Below are 8,611 nucleotides of genomic sequence, written 5' to 3' on the forward strand. Positions count from 1 at the left end.
GATGGTGTGAACTGTTTCTGAATCCCTTGTTGTCTAAGGAATTCCAGGAAAGCTTCGTCTTTGTACTCTCCTCCTTGATCTAACCGGAGTGACTTGATGCAGAAACCACTCTGTTTCTCCACAAGAGTTTTGAACTCTTTGAACTTGTCGAACACCTCTGACTTCCTTTTCAGGAAGTAGACCCAGGTCTTCTTGCTGTAGTTGTCGATGAAGGTGAGGAAGTATCGATTCTGTCCATTCGAAAATGGTCTTAGTGGACCACACACATCTGTGTGCAAGTTTATGAATTGAGTACTAAATCACTAGTTCAACTCGACCCATCTCTAATACATGCACACACGCACATGTAACAATAATAATAATAATAATAATAATAATGACTTACAAAAAAAAGCATAGGATGGAAAGCAAGATCGACATATTTTAGAATGTTTTAATTTTCATTTTATTTATATTGTAATAGTGTTTATTAATATGATATTTGGTCATTTTAGAATATAATGAACATATTTTGCAGTTTAAAATATGATACATATATGGTAGGCGGCAAACATAATAGTTTTTTTTAGAACTTTAGAACCTTATTTATATTGCATTATCAACGCAAAGCTAAAAATTATAAAATACTTATATTGCTATATCCTATTGTTATATTGATGATTTTTTTTTTTATGAGATGTTTACTAATACATGCAATACATTTAACTTGAATGACATTAGTATAAGTAATGTTTCAATGCAATATATGTCATTATATTTGCTAAAAATCTCACTATTTTTATATATATTTTTTAAAATTTTCTATTTCACTTTCAAGTTAAACTAAAAATCCAAAAAAAAAAGAATTGAGGAATCCTCAATATATGTTGGAAATTGTCTCCTTCTCAAAACCAATTGTTGGAAATTGCTTAGCATACTCCTCAACATCGTGCCAAAGCTTTGCAATATCGGATTGAATATGGACATCTGACTACATGTTTGCCACAAAATCCTTCAACTTTGTTCTTGGTTTTGTAGAAGTTCAAAATGTTTTGTGAGAATTCAAGCACAGTGGCTAAAAGACATTCTGTTGTATATCATCATATATAATGACATTTCAACGTGTCCAATGTTGAAAACTTGAAAACAGAACTAAGAACCTTTGTATCGGTCTTGATCTTCACAGCCAATTTCACTACAGCATCAAAAAATTTGGCTACTTCTACAAAATCCTCCTCAATGAATCCCCTGGATGTGAGAGCTGGGGTTCCTGGAGCACCAGCAAACTAGAAACTTCAACAAAATTTAAGTGTTTTACTAGTCAATAGGAGCAATATGATCTAAGAAGAGATGATACCCATCCGGATGCCACCAGGAACCATTGCAAACGCATCCCCAGGAATAGTGTTCTTATTGGCAGCAATATGAACTGATTCCAAAACTTTCTCCACTCTAGAGCCATCAATGCCCTGCAGCTAGAATTTCCAAACAAAGAATTCATTACTTTCTAAGGCTAAAGGATTCTACAGTTCATCATGTAATTCGAGTTTTCAATTTTTCATTTCCTGTGGCATCTACATAATTCTTGTAAATTAATTCTAAAGCGCTTGAAGTGCTTCAAATTCATTACAACCAAACGTGAGAACCCTAGTAAAAAACCAGCCCATCAGTTGCAATGCAAAAAAATACCATGCCTATATTTTTTAAAGTTTTGATTACATTGTTGATCTGCAACTAGGGGTGTAACCATGCTCAATTTGTGCTAGAAATCAACTCATCTTGAATCTACTTGAGTAGTTTGACAAGTTGAATTTAAGATTTGTAATGGCATATGCAAGCCTAATTAAGCATTCATATTTGTACTATTTTAATATTATTTAAGTGATATATATATATATATATATATAAATATATATCGTATAAAAGTGTAAAGTGTTGAATACTATTTTATTATCAACTCGAGCTTAATTGAGACAAGCTTGAGTTTAAAGTGACAAATGGGTTGATGGGGAAAATAAGAATCCCCATCTCGGTAAGGATAAAATATATTAAAAAGGAAAGTAACTGTGTTTATTTCTTTTCCTAACCAAAATTTAGAATTCAGTAACGGAAGAATCCTCATTCCAAATAACATAATAGAAAAGCCAAGGGGTTCATTCCATATTTTATATTGATTAGTTCAAAACTTTAAGGGAGCTTGCCACCGAGTCGAGATTAAGCTTAAAATTCAAAACCCATATTATCAATCATTCTTTTTTAAAAGACTTCATCAACATAAATTTTCAAAATAAACCAAACCAAAAGCATGAATGAATGGGAGAAGAAAAACTCACCAAAAAATCGATAACGACGTAAACCTACAAGAATTCCTTCCTTTGCAATACTTCTATAGGCAGTGTAATGATTACCAGAATAGGTCGCCGAAGTGCTGAGGTCTATCTCTCTATTAGAAAATTTGAAAATCAATACATTGTCATCCCCTAAAACTCTTTGCAAGTGAGTCCTTTGTTTGTTTAGATATGGGCCCTGGAATCAATGTAATTAACTAATGAGAACAATGAAAAGAAAAATATACTTTCTAGAATATCAGCATACATCTTGAGAAACTCCTCTCTAGTTCTATTTGGAAAAATATTTTTAGGAGTGACGCTAAATTTCACATTATGTCCTTCAAAGCCTCAAGGTTGTTGTGGCAACCCAAAATACATCTTCAATGCATTATCTCAGCATAAGACAACTTACAAATGTTTCTAATTCTTCTTCTATTTGGTTGTCAAGTGAAGATACTGTAATGATGTTGTGTGTGTGTACGTGATCACCTAGCCCTACTTGCAAATGCTTCGACCTGCTGCTAGATTGTTAATTGAGTGTTAGCACGGCTGCTTAAGTGCCTGCAGTTATTCGAGGATATGTATATCTGTGATTTCTCCTAGAATACTGAATTCTGTAGTCGTAACTACTTTTTGAACTTAACCTTTGAAGTTCTATAGTGTTGCTTTGTGCAAGTGTACGCTGCATAATTTGCATTGTTGCTGTGTTTTTCATTCTTTGTATTGGTGTGTACTGATTTAGGGGTGGATTATTTCCTCCTCTACAATCTGATGTTGATGTGATTTATTTTTCATGCCTGTATATGTGCTACGTAGTGATTTATTTTCAAAAACCGTACACTAATTTTTTTTTAACTTTCTTAATTTGTACGATTTGCAACTGTGACAACGTCAGGACGATGTCATGCAGTTCGGATGCAGCTTTCCATTTTTTTTTATCTGAACAAATGAAATGTATTTAAATTTGAATTTTTATAATGTTGTGTATTTAAATTTGAATTTGTATAATATATTTGTATTTGAATTTGAATTTGTATAATATATTTGTACTTAAATTTGAATTGCAATAATGGTTTTTACAGGAATTAATTTGAATTAGATTTTTACAGGAATTAATAATTGAAAAAAAATATACATTAGTATTAATTATGCAATTTAAGTATTAGTGACGGTTTTAAAATCGTCACTATTACTAAGCAAATAGTGATGGTTTAGGACCCGTCACTACTAAGGCAGTAATAGTGACGAACATAAAATCGTCACTAATAATGTAGTAATAGCGACGCATATAAACTGTCACTAATGATAGAGAATTAGTGACGAATTTAAAACCGTCACTAATAAAGGAGCATTAGTGACGGTTTTTGATTGATCTTGTCTAGAATCTATAGTGACGGGTTTCGGTCTTTAGTGATGGATTGGAACCGTCACTAATACTATATTAGTAGTGACGGTTTAAAACCGTCACTAATACTATACTATTAGTGATGGTTTTAGATATTCGTCACTAATAAGTATTAGTAACGGCACGCATACCGACAAATTAAAAACCGTCACTAATACTCGTAGAACCGTCACTAAAACTCGTAGTGACGGTTTTGTGAGTATTAGCGATGGTTTAAAACCGTCACTAATAACCTCATTTTTTATAGTGTATGCATACTGCATGACATTGATGCATGTTGCATGATATACATGTATGCTTTTATTTTTGATGCTAGATCATGGGGATATGCATGCATTTTTTTATTTTTTCTTTTTTTCTTTTCCATTTTTTTTTTAAATGCAATGCATGAAGTATGTGATCATGAGCAAAAGTTCTTTCTCCATTATGCCTGTAATCAACAAACCACTCTGATTTTGGCCATATTTTTGAAATCCAACCTGACATGGACACCCCTTAATTGGTTCCCTTGAAACTCGGCATGACATCTGCCCCAGTAGATGCTTTTATAGCTGATCATATTCTTCTTATTTTCTTTTTAGAATCACTTTGAAATTTAAATAAATAAATATGCAATTTGATAACTCAATCTCATTAGGGATATGAATGGAATGCTCAAACTTGTATATTTTTGGTTGATTTTTTGTGCTTGTTAAATAGAATAAAAATTTTATCAGTACTTTGACACTTATGTAACTTTGCTAGCTTAGAGAATCATATCAATGGGCAACCCTTCCCCCTTTTTTTTTATTTTTTTATTTTTTAAATCAGCCTCCTAACCATAACTCCTCCACTGTATCATTATTCAGATTCTTTCTTACTCTGTGTTCCATGACTTATTTCAAACTTCCTATCTTGGATTTGAACTAGTGTCTCATTGAGTATTCTAATCAATATTCCAATCTCAGGGTGGAATTTAAGACACGAGACAAAATATAGGTTAAGGATTTAGGTTTCCATAAGAACAAGGAAACTAAGGATTAACAATCCCTTCCTCGAATGATATCTTCTGCCTCAGTTTGTGGCAAAACATTTCGCAAAGTATTGACCAAACTTGTTATCTAAGCAAGTTGCCTACGTACCTTTTCAGGATCTGGTCATTACGTAGTTCAGACTCAACATTGAGTCTAACAATTCATTTGAGACAACAATATATACCAATCTAGTCAGAACTTTCATTTGGATAGTAATGCAAGCTAAGGAATATAGGTCATAGAAGAAAGAGGTATAGTAAGGCTCAAATTTTGTTAATATTATAAAGCGTAATCATTGATCAAGGATCACATTTGAAGCATATCCCTTTTTTTTCTTTTTCTCTTCTTCCTTCTTTTTTCCCGTTTTTCTGCTTTTTTTTTTACTGCACCTTTTGGTTTTCCTTTCGTGAAGGAACCTTAGCTCCATTTTGATTTGGACTCCATTTGGAACTAATAATTTCGAAACTACCCTAGTATGGGGGTGTGATCCTTTGATGGGTTAATCAAGAATTGAAATTTTCAGGCTCAAAAGGGCTAGCAAAGGACTTATTTTTCTTTAAAATTTCTTTTTGGTTGTAGAAAAATGGCCTACTATCATTTTGGTAGTGACCATTGCCTCAAATGATTTGTCAAACACTAGGAGACCCAAACCCAGGTTAACTTTCCGGCAAACTGACTTATGAGAAAAATATGATTTAACATTCAGGCTCAACTTGGTTAACAAATGGTAAATCATTATATGGTTCTTTATGAAAAAACTGGTCGACCAAAGATGGCCACCCCTCATTTGATTAGAATAAAATTATTATACTCTTAATACAACAATCATAATTTATAAGATAAAGAGAAGAGCCTTTGTTTATCAATTTCATTAAGCCAATGTATAACAAAGCTTGATAAGTCACTTCTGTCTACATCTCCTACAATTCTGCATCATTTTGAAATCCACATCCCAACCAGCCTCCTTGACAACATCTTGAAGTGGGGTCCTTACTAAATTTCAGCTTGGAGGCTTTTTTTTTTGCCCCATTGAATAGATTCCACAAACAAGCTACTGGTTCTGAGTCCTTTGTACTGATAAAACTATTTCCTATGTTACTTACAAAAAAAAAGTGCAAGCTAAAATGGACAAAATTTGGCACAAAGTGATAGTCCGAGGAGGATGGGATGAGATGAGACTGATATGCATTTTTAATTCATTTAAATTCAAATTAATTTGAGCAAAAAGGATTTATGGATGTATTCCTCTCATTATTTCCCTTAGGTAGTCAAACACATGATTGACAATCCTGGAATCCCTGATCTTGATTCTCTCACCTTGGCGTACTAGTTTTACAGAAAATTGGAATGTGATTATTGACCTATTGGAGATGACTCTGCATCCATGGATATGTTTGCATGACTATGCATGAACGCAATTCAACCTAAATAACCACTTTGTTAGAATTTTGAGAAAATCCTTATCGACTAATGAAAGATATCAAAATTAAATCGACCATTGATGGACATTTATTTTCCTTGATGACCACTGAAATGTTGATCTCATCTGCCTAGTATTCAATTCTTTTGATCATTCACTTCCCCGATAATGGTTTATGTACTCGAGTTCGTTTAAAAGGAGTTGGGCCTAGTTTTTATCTAAGAAGAATTGAGTTTGTGTTGTTTAAAAATATTGGCCTAGATTTTAGGTGATAAGGTTGAAGCCCTCTTTTTGAAATTCAAGTTTGGCTTTTTGAAAATTGGGTTTGGGCCTGGTTGCTTAAAAAGGATTGGATCGATTCCTTTTTAAAATGACTAGGCCAAGGGCTTTATTTTTTAAAAGAATGGGTCGTGGTTTCACTATTAGGCTTTTCCAGAATATTGGCTAAGTGGTATGCATGCCTAAAATGGATGCAAGATGCATGGCACAACACAAACTATTTCAAACATATACAAAGGACTCGATTAAATCACATGGAGAAGGATAAGGATCCTGTTCCAACCCAAGGTAGATGCACCTATTTTACAGGGTTTCTTCATGGCTCTATCCTAGTTAGGGAAAAATATAGACAAGTATGTGTGGGTAGGCTTTGGTAGGCTCACCAAGGTTTGGGTCCTTAACTACCAAAAATAATATTCATAAACCTAACTATTCCAAGTTTGGTAGAAAGTGGGTAAGTCGGGTATCGATCCACAGAGACTTGAAGTGCAGTTATTAGATTACTTCCAATTTAGTTTATTATAGCCTTCTTATGAAAGAAGAAGTAAAAGATGGTATTTTTCAATGGTTGAATCAAACAAACTACTTGAAAGCAATTAAATGAAAGCAAGTAAGTTTATACTACTAGAAAGGAGGTAGATTTCTATGTTACCCTACTCCTAAAAAGCGATGCTAGGGTTTGAATCAGATGCTGGATGTCGTGCCTCTAACTATGCCCCTTCATATTTTGATAAAAGTAGTAACCCAAGCGGGCCAAAGTGGGAGAGGGTCGATCGAGGGCACAGTGTAGCAAGGGTGCACCAACCATCTGTAGCACGGTTGGGAACCGAAGTACCCTATCTTAACAATAAGAAACACCTCCTCGGTCCTGTAGCAAACTACTTCCCTCTTATGGATACGTAGTAGTGCTTTTCCTTATCTGCAATCCTTCATCAAACACACAGCAAGTGAATGGAAAGCAGTAAATCAAAAGCAATAAAGGAGAAAGTAGGTAAAGAGACCATCCCCTTTGTATTAAAAACGTTTGTAATTAATGCTAGAAGGTACAAGAGAGTGATCGTGTAATATACACGGATAGCACACGAACGCCGCCGGTTGTCACAGACTATTGAACACTTCATGCACACACCGAAACAGGAATTGAAAACTATGCTACTCCTAATCTAAATTGGCTCTTAATGACATCTTAAGTCTGTCACTAACCTAAGAGAGGCCAAAGAGGGACTTAGAGCTTGTGTTCATAGCGAATACTTATGGGCTCTAGGATTTACAAGGTTTGTTTTACAATTTAGGAAGGTTTGCAGCAAATCTCGTGCAGAAGATCATCGCTATCGACCAAGTCGCTCCTCTGTCATTCTTGTGTGCGCCCTAGTCGAGACTCGCAGGAAGTCAAGGATTCGAATCTACAATTTCTTTGACTTCGTTGCGCTTGATGGTCAAGTTGATGGTCTAGACTTGCAGTTTCTCGATCATCAGGAAATGTTGGTATCTTGACATAGTCACCCTTGAAGATCTCTTGGTCGAACACATCATCAAGACTCTTAGTACTTCTGAATTTCAGTTCTGTCTCAGTATCTTGACGTGGTCGCCCCAGCAGGTCACTTGGTCGAGAACTTGGTCGAACCTTGCATCATTTTGATCTAAGTCTAAATCTTGGAGTTTGCAATAGAAGACTAAGTTGCCCCTGTAGTTTGCTGGTCGCGCCACATGGTCAAGCATCATCTTCTTGTCCATTTATGCTCTAAAACCTCTAGAACTTAGCTGAATATTTGAATTCGAGTTTTGAATCGTCCAAATTCTCCTTGGCTTCTTGTAATGCCTAACACATGGTTTTAACCTGCTTTTTCCTGAAACGAAAAACAAACCTTGCATAGCTCTGAATAATGATAACTCTAGGTAAATATATAATAAAATGACGTAAGCACAAGTAAATGAGGGTATAAAATCATATATCTTAGGGTCACATCACAACCCCCAACTTACACTTTGCTAGTTCTCAAGTAAAGAAAAATCTAAGAAAACTACCAAATCCTACCTATATCCTCTTTTGTGGGAACCACGATTGCATTTACCGTATGCAACAAAGTTTTGAAACCCTAGGTTGATCCTTGTGGATGAGTTCTAGTCTCCTGAGGGTTCCTAGGGTGATTCCCACAAACACCTGCTCAATGAATAATAAAATATA

Source organism: Malania oleifera, chromosome 1 (genome assembly GCF_029873635.1).
Source record: "Malania oleifera isolate guangnan ecotype guangnan chromosome 1, ASM2987363v1, whole genome shotgun sequence".
NCBI lineage: Eukaryota > Viridiplantae > Streptophyta > Magnoliopsida > Santalales > Ximeniaceae > Malania > Malania oleifera.